The sequence below is a fragment of the Saccopteryx leptura genome, chromosome 2 (assembly GCF_036850995.1).
Source record: "Saccopteryx leptura isolate mSacLep1 chromosome 2, mSacLep1_pri_phased_curated, whole genome shotgun sequence".
Lineage (NCBI taxonomy): Eukaryota > Metazoa > Chordata > Mammalia > Chiroptera > Emballonuridae > Saccopteryx > Saccopteryx leptura.
In genome coordinates this window covers 259,702,899-259,717,423 of record NC_089504.1, presented here as the reverse complement: position 1 = coordinate 259,717,423, position 14,525 = coordinate 259,702,899, and the positions used below count along the sequence as shown (strand labels likewise).

The 14,525-nt window shown below is 51.1% G+C and overlaps 1 protein-coding gene across 1 annotated transcript in view; it reads left to right on the top strand.

Moving 5' to 3' along the window:
- The first annotated feature begins 2,517 nt into the window (after positions 1-2,517).
- The window catches only part of KIAA0040 (KIAA0040 ortholog), a 29,001-nt gene continuing 16,993 nt past the window's right edge, over positions 2,518-14,525 (top strand). Inside the window, exon 1 of the mRNA XM_066371568.1 lies at positions 2,518-2,896. The gene's annotated coding sequence lies outside the window, so the exon portion shown is untranslated. The remainder of the gene's footprint in view (positions 2,897-14,525) is intronic.

Here is a 14,525-nt window from a genome sequence, read left to right as displayed (position 1 = left end):
CCAGTGTGAGCAAGTCTACCATGTGGTGCATCTGTGAGTCACAATTTCTCTTTCCTCGATTCTGAGACATCACAGAGCTACCACTTTATAGGCAGGCCTCTGATTTTCTTCCTAACATTGATAGTCATACCCCAAGAAGCTCTGAGCTCAAGTCAGTTGCCTTAGTTTCTCTCATTTAGTTTTCTCTTTTTTTCTCCTTCCTTCCTTCCTTCCTTCCTTCCTTCCTTCCTTCCTTCCTTCCTTCCTTCCTTCCTTCCTTCCTTCCTTCCTCTGTGACAGGAAAAGAGAGAGATGAGAAGCATCAACTCATAGTTGCGACACCTTATTTGTCCATTGTTTGCTTTCTCATATATGCCTTGACTGGGGCAGGGGACTCTAGTTGAGCCAGTCACCTCTTGCTCAGGCCAGCGACCTTGGGCTTCAAGCCAGAGACCTTGGGCTTCAAGCCAGCAACCTTGGGCTTTAAGGTAGTGACTTTTGGACTCAAGCCAGTGACCATGGGTTATATCTACAATCCCACGCTCAAGCTGGTGACCTCAGGGTTTCGAACCTGGGTCCTCAGCATTCCAGGCTGACACTCTATCCACTGCGCCACCACCTGGTCAGGCTCACCTTTTCTCTTAAAAGCAACTCTAAGTAACTGTTCGATCCATAACCTTCTAGATTTCCAGGAAAGTATTTTCTGTGGCTTTTCCTTAATAGGCCTCATTCCGGGCCTGAACATTACCCCTGCTCAGTGGCGAGGTTCCTTGCGGGAGGGGGTTCCTCCTCTGCTTGCTAAGACAGTGGTAAAAGGACGGATCAGGGTGGAAACACTTGGAATCCCATCCAGGCTCCACCGTATATGAGTTATGTGACTTTGAGGGAGTTAACTACTCTGAATGGCAGTTTCCTCACCTGTAAAGCAAGACTACTACTACGTCTCATTGGTGGGCTGTGAAACACTGACAGATACGTTATGTCTGCAGCTCCGGGCCCAATGGCCAGTGTCCTTCCTTAGCATGGGAGGGGATGTCCACTCCCAATCCTTTAGGCCAGCACCCGAGGCCCCCGGCCAGTCTCCACACCTGTCCTCCTCATTCTCTTGGAGCCACGACACTGCCTCTCGGCTGCTGGGGCGAGGGGAACCAAGTCCACCTGACAGAAATAAACTGTGGGCTCCAAGTGTGACTGCAGATCAAGCGTTCCCCGGTCTGGGAAACACACACACTGAGGGACACCCTCGGTCTGGAACTTCTAACGTTGGACACAGCTTCCCCTTCTTCCTCTTCACATCCAGGCTTAGTTCACTCCACCCAGATTTCTGGGAAGAGAGTCTCATCTAATCTCCTTCCATGGGAAGAAAACATGTTTTTTCTTTTTCCTTATCATCCTTGGCATTTCTGACTGGAGGGCTGGGTGTTCTCTTAGGTCTTTCTTTCTTTTTTTTTTTTTTAATTTCTTTAAAATTCATTTTAGAGAATAGAGTAAGAAAAAGAGAGAAAAGGGTTGGGGGAGCAGGAAGCATCAACTCCCATATGTGCTTTGATCAGGCAAGCCTGGGGTTTTGAACTGGCAACCTCAGTGTTGCAGGTCGACGCCTTGTCCACTGTACCACCACAGACTAGGCCTCTCCTAGGTCTTTCAACCCAGCTCTATTTGGCGTTCCCAGCATGAACAGATAGGTGTCCCCTGTCCCTCGTAGAGACAGTTGGCTGCACCAGTCATTTGAACACTAACATGCAAAGGCCAAAAGATACAAGCACTTGGGCACAGTAGGTGGAGAGCAAGACCTGGCTTAGCATCTGGCACTGGTGCCTGGGAACCTGGCAACAACAGTCAAGAGGGCAGCATCTCACATCCATGTCCTGGGAGGAATTCCCGAGATGACTGGGAGGAGGCCCCTGCCTGGCATGGACCCCTTCCCCTACCCACAGTAACCTTGGAGACTGTAAATGAGTTCCCTGTCCTGAGTCATCAGGAGCTTTGTGTCCTGAGTCCTGCATCCAACGTTTCATTTTCTAGCGTCCCAGGTGCCAGAAACTGGCCCCACCAAGAACTGAGTAAAAGTGAGTGGAGGGCAACTGAGGATGAGAGGGAAGGACCTCGGAGAGATCTCTAAAGGCAGTTCTGCCTCCTGGTCTGCTCGAATAGCTCCCATCTGTGTAATGACACAGACTTTCAGAGGCGCTGTGCGCGCCCCACTGAGTGCACAGCAGTTGACAAGGGAGCTGGTCGCTTTCGTCTGTCCAGATGAGGCTTCGGGGCCTTCACCCAGCCTGCCCCAGGGCCTCCCGCTGCAACGCCTCCACCCCCTTTCCAGGAAGGCTGCTCTATTAGGGAGCTCCGGGCTGTTTCCGCTAAAAACCGAGTTTCCCCGACTTCGGTCTCACGTGCCTGGGAACTTTCCTGCGGGCTGTGAAGCGGCTGGGGACCGGCTCCCTGCGAGGAGCGCCCTGTCCTACAGGAGGCGTGTCCCGGACGGAGGGGGCACCAGCACGTAACGGCCGGGCGGGTGGTGGGGGCGGGGGACTGGCGGGAAGACGGAGGGCGCGGCTGGGGCGTGTGCGCCTGAGACCCAGGGCACCGCGGTCCGCGCGCCCTGGTGGGACACCCGGCCCAGCCCGGGGAGCCCGCGAGCGAGCGCAGCGGATTCAGGAAGTTGCGGCTGTGACATCAGGGGCAGGACGGACTTGGAGTGAAACCTCAAAAATGCGAGGCGTCGGCCGGCCGGCGGGCGGGGAAGACAGAGGGTGCCGTCCCCGGCGCAGGTAGGCACTCGCGCCGCCCCGCGGGGACCGGCAGGGGCTCCTTCACGGAGCCTGGACCTGCCCCACAACCGATCACTGTGACACGGCCGGCACCGGTGGATCCCGGGGCGACCGCGCCAGCAGGAAGCCCTTCGGGGGACCGAAAGGTGAGTTTCGAGACTTTTTCTGGTTGTTGTTGTGTGTGTGTTAATACGTGGTAAGCTGCCCTCTGTTTGGAAGGGGGCTTCCAGCTCACTTCTTCCTTTAGAAGGATGGATGAGACCAGCGCCCAGCGATAAGTCACATTTAAGGACTGTTTCTAAGTCGCCCTTCCGCCCTTCACAGCGTCAGCTCTCCGCCGGCTTCCCTCCCTTGGCGGGGATCCCCGGCGCCGCATCTGTGTCTGGCCCAGTCCACATGGGCTCCTGGCGGTTGGGGTGGAGTTCGCTGACTCCAGTTGACAACAGCTGCCCGTGGGAGCGGTTTGAGAGGGACCCAGGGACATTTTGTTTGCTGTTGACAACATTAAGGCCTGAGAGACACTCCAAAAACTTAAAGCTTAAATGCTTCAGAATTATTCCAGGTGAAGCCAAATTTTCTGCCCTGGCTAACAAAGTGGCCAAAACGAAAAGGTGGCCTGGAGCCAGGGGTGGAATGGGACCGGGCCCCTCTAACCCCGAGACTCCGTGGATTTGCTGGGACACAGACTGCTTCTCACTCCTTGGATTCACTCTGAGGTCCCACGGCCAGCCCCACCCTACCCATGAAGGCAGAACACAGGACACAGTAAGACCTGTTTCCCTAGTATTTTGAAGAGCTTCTCAGGAGTACATTATGCAATAGCAGAGTTAAATCAACGACAGACCTTAGCTAATGGCAACACCAGCTCTGCCAACCTAAAGGGAAACCAAAGCAGACCAGCACGGCCCTAATTTCACAGGGATCCGGGTAGCCAGCCCACCAGCCACCTAGAATGAGGACAGGGAAACGTCCACTTGAGCCTCTCAGAAGCACTTTCCTCCCAAAGCTGCTGTGCTTCGTGGGCTCCACTAAGGTTCATAGAGACCTGAAGCTAAGTTTAAGGACCCCTCGTTTTGAAGTCCTGTTGGATAATGGGAGATTCTTGAGTTATAAGGAAGATGTATGCATTGATGCATCTTGTTCCTGATCCTTTTACAAATGGTTTGCAAGCACCATGTAAGGAATTCAGTGAGGGTCTTCCTAGGAGGTTGGTGGCCTCTAAGTCTGTGGTGCACTCCCTTGGCCCAGCACTGGGCTGGGAAATCTGATTTGAGTCCTTCAATTCCTCTGAAACTCTGCCTCCCCATTTTCATCCCAGACAACTGTAGGAATGAAATGCATTACAGAACATAAGTTTCTCCATCCTCCCTACTTGGCCACTACGTAGCCTATATCATAAAGAGAGGATGACTTCTGCCCTTTTCCCTGAAGACTAAACCCAAGAGAATAGCAAACACTCAACAAGCTAAGTCACTGTTTTCATCAAAGAGAGTAGTACATCCATTCATTCATTCCACATCCACTGTTCCTACTGTGTGCCAGGCTGTATGTCAAGACGTGGGAATTTCCTAAAGAATGAGACAGCTTCTGCCTCTGAGGGCCCACAAGCTGATAAGTAGGGCAGATACAGAAGCTGCAGTTCAGAATAATGCACAGCAGAACAGCAGTGGCCCTGGGACTCTGAAACCGTCCCAAGGAGGGAGTGATATGCTCCCTTCGGAACTATCTGGGAAGCCAACACTGCAGAGGGGATGGACGGGCAGGGTGTTGAGAACGACAGGAGGTCCCAGGGAAGGGTGGCCAGGCAGAGAAAGAATATAGGCAAAATCAAGGGCGGGTTGGGGGAAATGCAAGTAATGGGCATTACGTTACTCTGCTAAGAACCGTGAGCCCTCTCCTGTAGCCAGGGGAAGTCACTTTGGGTTTTTAAAGGATTATGGTCAGATCTGTTTGGAGAAACAATAAATGACCAGAGGGAAGCTGGCTTGGGGAGATGGGGTGCCATGTGAGGGAGGACCTTACCTAAGGTAATGGCAGTGGAAGTCGAGAAAAGAGAATGGGTCTCACAGTGTTTTCAGGAAGGAAAGTGAAAACACCTGGTCCAGGCTGAACGCAGTAATGGAGGGATGGATGGAAGAGAGGATGCTTGAGAGGATGCTTGTGGGTGATGTCTGGTGATGTCTATGGTGGAAATCGTGTGAACTACAGGAGCAGTGGCTTGGAAAGCAGATGTGGGAGAAGAAGGCAGTTAATGCTTGAGACATGTGTGAGTTGGAGAGTCGCAGGAGAGGTCCAGGTGGGGACAGTGGAAGGCAGTGAGCAGTTGGGTCTGGAGCTCAGGGAGAGACAGAGGAGGCTCCAGGTGAACCACTCCGGATGTCGCACAGCCAAAGGAGCCCCCGGGAAACCAAGTTGATTCTGAGAGCCCTGGGTTTGTCAGTACGGCCTACAGATATCCTTCTCACACGCTGACTTCCAATGACTCTGTCTTGACTCCTGAGGCTTCCCCTGGATGCCTTGCACGGTGACAGCGGAGGTACTGGCGAGAACCCCCAGGGAATGGCACACAGGTAGCCCAGGTGGGTTTAGCCAAACAAGCCAATCACCAGAAATCACTTCCTCTGTGAGACATGAATAATTTAGTAGGACAGCAGATCTGCCCAGTACTCATACTCCAAGCCTAGCTACTGCTCCTGTGTGCGAGAGTTTTGCTATCATTAAAACAAGCGATGTCTTTCGCAGACTAATTCTAACCCCCTTTCGAGTAGTTTGTCAGGTCTGGCCGCTACTGCCCAGGTCATGATCTTACGTGTCCTGGTGTGGAAGAAAGCAAACAAACAAACCTTGAACTGGGAACCAGACAGACGTGCCTTGACCACGATTAGCTGCTCTTAAGTCTTTGAATCTCTCAGCTTCACTTCCCTTATATTTAAAATGGAGATAACTATCACTCACCAGGGCAATGGTTAAAATCGGAGTCAAATTGGAAAAGAAAGTGTATTTAATGTGCTACATAAATTGTAAGGTTCTATGGAAATGTAAGGGCTTTTATTATTATTACTAGTTTTGCTTCTTGACGCTATCAGATGGACTGTGGAGGTATAGTGCTCTTTAGCTACAAGACATATTTTAAGGCAGTAATTATGTCTCCCATCCTATCAGTGACATACCTCTATTCTGGTCACTTCTCATTTCACCCCTTGCCACACAGCCCAAAGAAGTGACTGCTAACACTTATGTGGTTCACGCACTGCACAAGGGCTCCTGGGAGCTCAAGGGGCTGGAAGCCGCCACTCTTCCCCATGCTAGGCCGTGGACCACCCACGTGCAGCCAAGTCCACTCAGAGGGGACACTTTCTTCTGACCCTCACCAAGGTGCTGGTTAGACCAGCACTGTCCCTGGACCTGAGCATCAGTTGATGCCTTGGTTATATCTCTGATTTTCCCCTCTGTCCCAAGCAGGGCTGCCTGACCTATTCCCACCCAGTGAAACTAGAATTTTACGACAACCTCAAAACGTTCAAGTCAACAGACTTCTGATAGGGCTGGCTGTTGACGAAAAGGAGGAAGTCACCACAGTCTCGAAGACTTCAAATGGAAAAACACCACAGCAAGGAGCCACCCACCCCCTCACTTCACAGATGAGCAGACTGAGGTTCAGGGAGGCAGAGTGTGTGCCCAGGTCACCAGCTGGTTCAGGGAGGGACCGGAATCCGAGCTTGGTCTCTCCGTTCAGGAATAGTGGACAGCAGGGTTTCTGTCCTCGGACCTGTGTACCTCACACACAGGGACACACACAGGCACTGAGATGCTGGCAGAGAGGTAAAATAAAAAGGCTGCCCTTGAAGTCGAATCTTCCCCTAAGTGGCTCCAGGGAAGACGGGGAGCAGATCTTCGAGAATTCCCAAAGACCTCTGGATGAAGGAAACAGCATTAGGGGCCTTGAACGTGTCAGTGTTTCCTGAAATGTGTCATGAAGGCTGTAGGGAAACATCCAACACTGATACACAACATGTCCACAAGAACGGCTCCTGGCCAATCACAGGAGCCCCTGAAACTCGTCCCTGGCACAATGAGAGAGAGAAGACGGGCAGATAGGCCTTTTACCTCGCCAAGCAGCAAAAGGCAAATCTGCAGCAAATTCTTGGAAGGTCTGTCCCCAGGGCCACAGAGCAGTACTGTTGTCCAAGTCTCCCCGGGATCCACCTGAGCCATCTCATCAGGTCACCATCTGGGGATGTGAGTGTCCCTTCAGTGTAGACTGGACAAGGGTAGCTGAGTTCCAGAATGAACTTCACACCAACACAAGATTCCTTTCTCGGGGAAACTCCCAAGGGGCCGTGGCCATGTCCAAACCGAAACCCGGCCCCTGGGAAGAGACTTGCTCCCACAACTGTGAGCATGGTCCTCCGTGGAGGGTGTTGCTGAGACATGAAAGAAACCTCGCCATGGCTCTGTGTCTCGTCAGAATGGACGACTGTTAACAGGCCCCGGCAGGCTTGCCCTTGCATTTAATCGCCTATAACGTCCTCCCGCTAGGAAGTTCTCCAGTTGACTTCCATTCTCCTGCAATACAACACTAATTTCAAGCCAGACAGGCTTCAGGAAAGCCCATCCGCAATTTCTTTTTGCTTTCCAGATGAGTCGTAAAAGAAAATTGGCAGGAAAGGGGGGAAACTCCAATCACAGAGAGGGTAGTTGCGTATCACGGAGCTTTTAGTCTTTATGTGGTCCCAAGAAGGGAAAATGCAGGCACACAGCTCTAGAGGTGGGGATCCAGGCTGGGGTTGGGCAGGGACAGGTGAGGAGTTGAGGAGTCCCTCAGCTATAGTATTATGGGAACAGAGCAGTACTCAGTGGACACGCCATGTCGTCACCCAAATGACACGTGACCGTGGCCATCTTAAAGAAGAGGATACTGCATATAAGTCAGGAGCCTACCTTCTCACCCCAACCAGAGTGAGATCCTGAGTCTGTGCCCTCTGCCCAAGCTTTCTGACCTTGTCTCCACCCGGGGGACAGAGCGCCAGCCTCCTGAAGCCCCTCTGCTATCAACGCCCAGACTCCAGAGAGCCACTCGTGCGCATTGGCCTGAATTCACCCAGGAACTAACACCGGGGTCATAGTGACCTTCCCAATGATTAGGGACAGGGAGTAAACAAATTCCACCCAACCTTTCTTGGCCCTCAGGAATTTTGAGTGTGCAGGCTAGGCTGTCCGCAGTCATAGTGTTGCACAGTGATGCTGAGAATTTGAAGCATACAGAAAGGACAGGCATGGCGGTCCCCCACCCACCTGGTGGCTTTTAGAACCCATCACAGCTGTTTATTCAACATTATGCTCGGGACAACGGGTGACGCTGAGAGACAGCACACCACTCCTCAGGCCCGCCCTGCAGACTTGCACCATCTGTCAAGCCCCTGTTGTGTAAATGACCGAATGACGGATGGCTTCCAGCCTCCCCTCTGTCACTCTGCCTCCCGTGCCCAACCTGAAACGCCCCCCCCCCCAAAACCCACAGTCTGCTGAGGAGCAGTGGCCTGGGTGAAAAGCTCCAGGCTAATTGGATGGGTGACCTACCCCACCCCACCGTGAAACCTCCACGGGGAGCGGGAAGCAACCTGACAGGTCTTGCCACCCAGACCCAACCTGCTCGGAGCTCTCCTGGTTTCAAGTGAGAAACTCAGCTCCAGCCCACTGACACCTGGCCCAAGGCTGTCTCTGGTCCAGGGAAAAGGCCAGGTGGGCTCAGGGTGCTTGCTGATGTCCAATCTCCGGACCCTCTGTAGCTCTAAGGACACTGTTGACCCTTGGAGAAAAGAGCTGACTCCTGCTCTGTGTTCAGTGGACACACAGCACAGCTTTCCACAGCCAGCCATGGAAAGAACACCTCATTCCAGACAGATGCCCGCACGTCCCCCATCCTGTCTGGGCCCAGGGAAGGGAACACCGTCACAGAGCATGTGCCCCATGGGGAAGAAGGTCCGATGCTCCTTCCTGACTGACATTTTCCAGGAGTGTTTTGTGGTTTAAAAATAGTATTCTTTCGGTAGGAACACTTAAACCACTGAGGCATGTGGTCATTCAACATCTGCTATTGGAGTGAATTGAATAAATTCACACTAAAAAAAAAAAGCTATGACATTTTATATTCCTTAGTCATGGTAACTGTGCCATCCTTTTCGGTTTACCATCTATTAGCTTTCAAGAATTTTTGAATTATCTCCTTCCACATTCTTTTTTATTAAGGTGGAATTCACATTACCTAAAATTAACATTTTTAAAGTGAACAATTCAGTGACATTTAGTACATGCATGATGATTTGTAACTACTACTTCTATCTAGTTCCAAAACATTTTCTTCACCCCTCGATAGATCCCCACACTCATTAAGCAGGTACCCCCGGTGGCTCCTTCTTCCTGGCCCCGGCAACTCCCAATCTGCATGCTGTCTCCATGGGCTTCTCTGTTCTGTTATTCCATATGAATGGGATCATACAATGTATATGACCTCTGGTGTCCGGCTCCTTTCGTTTAGCATAATGTTTTCAAGGTTCAGCCGTAGGTTAGCATCTGCAGGTGCTTTGTGTTTTTTCACGACTGAGTAATATTCCATGGTGTGTATGTAGCGCGATCTGTTTATCCGTTCATCTGTTGCTAGACATTTGGGCAGTTTCCACCTTTTGTGGTTGTGAATATGCACATACAAGGATTTGTGTGAGTGTCTGTTCTCAGTTGCTTTGGGTATACCTAGGAGTGGAATTCCTGGATCATATGGTGATTCTTAGGTTAACTTTGAGGAACCTCCAGTCTAGTTACCAGTCTCCCGCATTCTTATCAACATACTTACAAATTCACTTTCCTTCCTTGGAGATATATGCATATTCAGTGGCACGTTTTCTATACCTGGTCCTTTATTTGTTGTCCTCGATCTTACACATGAATAATAATGCCTCTTGTTGTCCCAGAGATACCAAGTCATTTGGATGCTTGACAAAGAAAATATTTGGATAAATTACAAATGCTTTTCTATGTGACTGAGTAGAAAGCAGCAGGTACCAGTAGCAACATGTATGGAGTACTGTATGTGTGCACACCGGACACTGCAGCAACCACTTCACCTCTTCTTCTCATTTAATCCTCATGACAGCTCAACTAGTATGCCTATTTTATGGATGAGGAAACTGAGGTCTCCACCAAGAGCTTAGTGCTCTTCCCTGGCTCCAGGACTATTTTATTTATAAACCTCTGTGACTCTTGGTAAGATCTGACTCTCCCCCAGCCGCCCATCTGGTGCCATCACTTTGTGGTATTTCCAGCGCGTGGTATCTGGTACATAGTAGCTGCTCATTAAACACAGCTTTATAAACACATGCTTCTGCAAATGGAATTCACAGTCCCTGTCACACTGGCATGTGACTCCAATGTTTGGGACCTCGATTTCCACTCATAGACTCCCTCAAAGGGTAACACCGGTGAGGTGGGAACGTAGGGAGGATATGCTGTTAAAACTGGAAAGCTGGGGAGGAAACAAAACCCCTTCACTGGAAGCCCTTGTGGGCTTCCAGTTTGCACTCTGATAGAGGTTTGTTCCTCTTGGACAAATGTCTCATTCCGTTTCTACCAACCTTGTGCTAAATGTTAGCAATGTTGCTCCATGGGTAGGCTGAGTGTGTACGGGGGGTGGGGTGAGAGAGAGAGAGCAGTCCTTTGAACAGAGCCAACTGGAACCAGCTTTGATTGCACTTAAAACCCCAGATTTAAAACCAGGATTATCACCAAATTTAAGAATACAGAAAGAGCCTGACCAGGTGGTTGCATACTGGATAGAGCATCGGACTGGGACGGCAGATGACCCAGGTTTGAAACCCCAAGGTCACCAGCTTGACCGTAGGCCCATCTGGTTTGAGCAAGGCTCACCAGCTTGAGTGTGGGGTCTCTGGCTTGAGCGTGGGATCATAGACATGACCCCATGGTTGCTGGCTTGAGCAAGGGGTCACTCAGTGTGCTGTAGCCCCCTGGTCAAGGCACATATGAGAAAGCAATCAATGAACAACTAAGACTAAGGTGCTGCAATGAAGAATCAATGTTCTCATCTATCTCCCTTCCTGCCTGTCTGTCCCTTCTGTCCCTCTCTCTGTCTCTCTGTGACACACACACACACACACACACACAAACACACACAGAAAAAAATAGACAAAGGGACAAAGTATATTTCAAGACGGTGGAAGAAGGTGGCAGACTACTGCCTGTCCACTCAAATTTGCTCACACAGGAATTTGCTTTCATGGCCCAACATATGAAACATCCCCTAAGGACCTCTAGCCCGGCACGGCATCGGTCAGCCCCAGTCCAGAGGACCCTGGAAAGGAGGCAGGGGCAGGGGGGTGTTTCCCAGCAATGGCCCTTGTCCTAGGTGACAGACATGAGGAGTCCTCCCAAGCCTGTGCCAGGCTGCTCAAGGAACGACCTGGTCAGAGCTTCAGGCTGGGCTGAGTGTTGCCATGGTTAACAGCAGGAGTTTGGAAACCTCCAGGTCTGGCAGGAGACTGGGCCCACATGTGCATCTTCTCTGCGCCAGCTGTGCTTTCCTGAGCAACCTAGAACCTGTCATGCCCACCCTCCCTGCACTGAGTTACCCACTGTCCCTGCAGGTGCCAGCTCCCATCACACCCTCCTGAAGCTTTGCCCGCTTTCTCACTGCAGGTGACAGCTTCCCCCTGACTGCTCCCTAACCATCTGTTAGCATTTTCCTCTTGGGACATTAACCAGCTGTGCTTTCTCCTGGTTCCCTGTGCTCATCCCTTCCCCCAACGAGAAACAAATTCCTTGAGCTCACAATCTGCATCTTTAGTTCACTCTGGAATCCCCGGCCCGGGTCATTGGCAGGTGTCTACTTCTTGCTGGGCAGCAGTGTCTGGGAAAGCCTTAGAGAGGAGGTCCCCAGTCCCCATGCACCAAGTGGGTCCCCACACCTGTGCACTGAGCTGTCTGCAGCTGGACTGCAGACAGCAGACGTGGCAATTCTTGGCCCCTTTGGCTTCAATTGTGTCAACAACCGGGGCTCAGGAAAGAGAGGAAAAAGCCAGCGGAAGTCCCTCCCTCTGGGAAAACCCCGGGGAGAGCCTTTGCAGCAACAATAAATAGAGAGGCGGTGAGATGCCCGAGGGCCCCACACACGGAGGCTCCACGTAGCTGGCTCATAGATCAGGAATTACCAAATGCAACATCAGCTCACAAACACGGAAATGTTAGGAGCACAGCCGACCTGGGCTTTCCAACAACACGGCTGCCCAGCGCCACACCCCCAAGTGGCATCGGGTAACTACTCAGTGTGGCACCCCCCAGGCAGAGTCCGGCTCCATTTGAGGCCAGCAACCTTGGGGTATCAGGTCTCGCTCCTGTCATCTCTGTCCTTGGCACTGACAGCCTCACCAAAGATGCAGAGGTAGCCAGTCACCAAAAGAGGCCTGCAGGGTGTGCCTCCCCTCCAGAATGCCCAAGGCTATCTGGCATCTGAGCCCAACCTTTCGGACTTCTCCGACCCCAGAGTATTGAAATTCCAGGTGGTGGGTGTTTTCCCGAGTGTCTTCTATCTGACCACAGTGCTGTGTGCAAACCCAGAAAGCCATGTGGCAGAGTGAGGTGACCACTGGGTATTTGGGGGAAGAAGTGTCACTCTGTCCTGACTGATGAGCTGTGAGACCTTGGGTATTTCTCATTTCAGTGAGCCTCAGTTTCCTCTATTCAACTGTTCTTTCATTCATTCATTCGGCAAATATATTTTCCAGGAGGAAAACACATCCCGTGTTGGGGATGACGTCATGATGGGAACAGATTTTGTCTAGAAAGGAAGGGAGACGAGTGAACAAGCAAAGAGCTTCTGAAGCACATTACAGGCTGTGATCATGGGGCAGTGAGGGGTGCAGGGCAGGGGCCACACCTCAGAGAGGTCATGGAAGGTCTCCAAAGGAGAGCAGCATTGTAACTGAGACTTACATGAAAGAGGCCAGGAGATTCAGAGTGGTGCCTGGGTGGGGTTGGGCAGTGTTGGGTCCCAGATAAAGAAGCTTATGTGAGACCCCAAATGAGAGAGGGACCACCGCTGCCAGGGCGTCTCAGAACCACAGAAGGAACTGATTGCCCCCATTGGGGCGTTGTCTTGTTGCTTTTTAGGATTTAGTATCATGAGAGAACATCCCACCGGGCAACCCAGAGACCGGACTCGTCTGCCCATAGCCACTAACAGCTCAGTCATTTTAAACAAAATTTGAACAGACTTCTGCACTTTAGTTTGCTCATCTGCGAAACAGGGCAGGAAACCCCTCCCCTGCTCATGTGAACGAAGGAACGCATTGCAGATGCCTTTAACACATGAAGATGAGTTATCCATGCAGGGTCTCGGGCAGCCCTCTCCCCAGCCACAAGAACACCAGCCCTCTGGCATCCGAAGTCCAGGGAAGCGACTCATTCGGGAGTTTCTGCCCTCCTCCCTCTCCCCAAGGGAGCAGGAGATAAATAGCAGCGTCCTTCTGATTGGGATGGTAATATTTCATTTCAGTTCATAATCAGATTTTATCTAACAGAGAAGTATGCTATTAATAAAAGGGTTTTTATTTTTTTCATTGTAATATTTGTGATTACTGAGCCCAGGGACAGGGCTTATGCCAGCACAATCCCCAGCTCCAGCCAGGGCATACCCTGACTTACAGGAGAGACTGGGTAAGAGACTGTGGCCCCTGAAACATGGACACTAGTCTGTCCTCTGTTCCCCTACCAGCGGGGCCTGCCTGGGGCCATTACAGCACAGCCCTCCACTGTCACCGCACCAGCCTGGCCCAGGCCACCTCACTTTCCCACTCTTCCTCAGAGCGCCTGTGCACCCTCTTCCCCCAGTCTGCGTGTGCCTCTGTGCTCGGGGTCCCTTCTTATCCAGTGCACCCCAACTTCCCTTCTCTTTCCGAATGTCCGCCTCTCCCTCCATGCTACACCCGCTCCCTTAAACCCCTGACCAACACTGATGCCTTTCCTCTCCCGTGGGTGTGCACGGTGGGCTTTCTGACGTTGACTTCAGCCTCTAATTGCTATTATTATTTTGGGAAATTAAACTTGGTAAGGCATTTTCAGCTTATAAAGAACTCTCATGGTATTATTATCCAACTTTCACACCATCAGTGGATGCAGATGTGGTCAGTGGGCTGATCTTCCCATCTTAGAGATACGGAACTGGAGGTTCAGGGTTCGGGGACGTGAACTTTTACCAGACAAGAATGTTCTAAGTTTCACTAAGAAACTCTGCTTGGGCCCTGGCCGGTTGGCTCAGTTGGTTAGAGTGTCTTCCTGACTTGTTGAGGTTCCGGGGTTGATCCGTGGTCAGGGCGCATACAAGAATCAACCAATGACAGCAAAAATGAAAGGAATAACAAATCAATGTTTCTCTCTCTCTCTCTTTCTCCCTCCTCCTTCCCTCTCTCTCTCTCTAAAGAAGCAATAAATTTAAAAATAGAACAGAAAGTCTGCTTGGATAGGAACCTCCACCTCTCTGTTCTCCCTCCACACTATGATGGTCACATAGCAGATACTTAACTAGCACTTCTTGAAATAAAAATCCATATGCAACCTTAGGAAAAATCATTCCAGTGCCACATTTAATTGATGCAAATAATTATTATTCATACTATTAGCCTCTTTGTATACGAAGACCAGCATGCTTGCAGCATGACTTGTACACGAGTGGAGGGAGACTCACATCCCCTCCATACAAACCTCCCCACC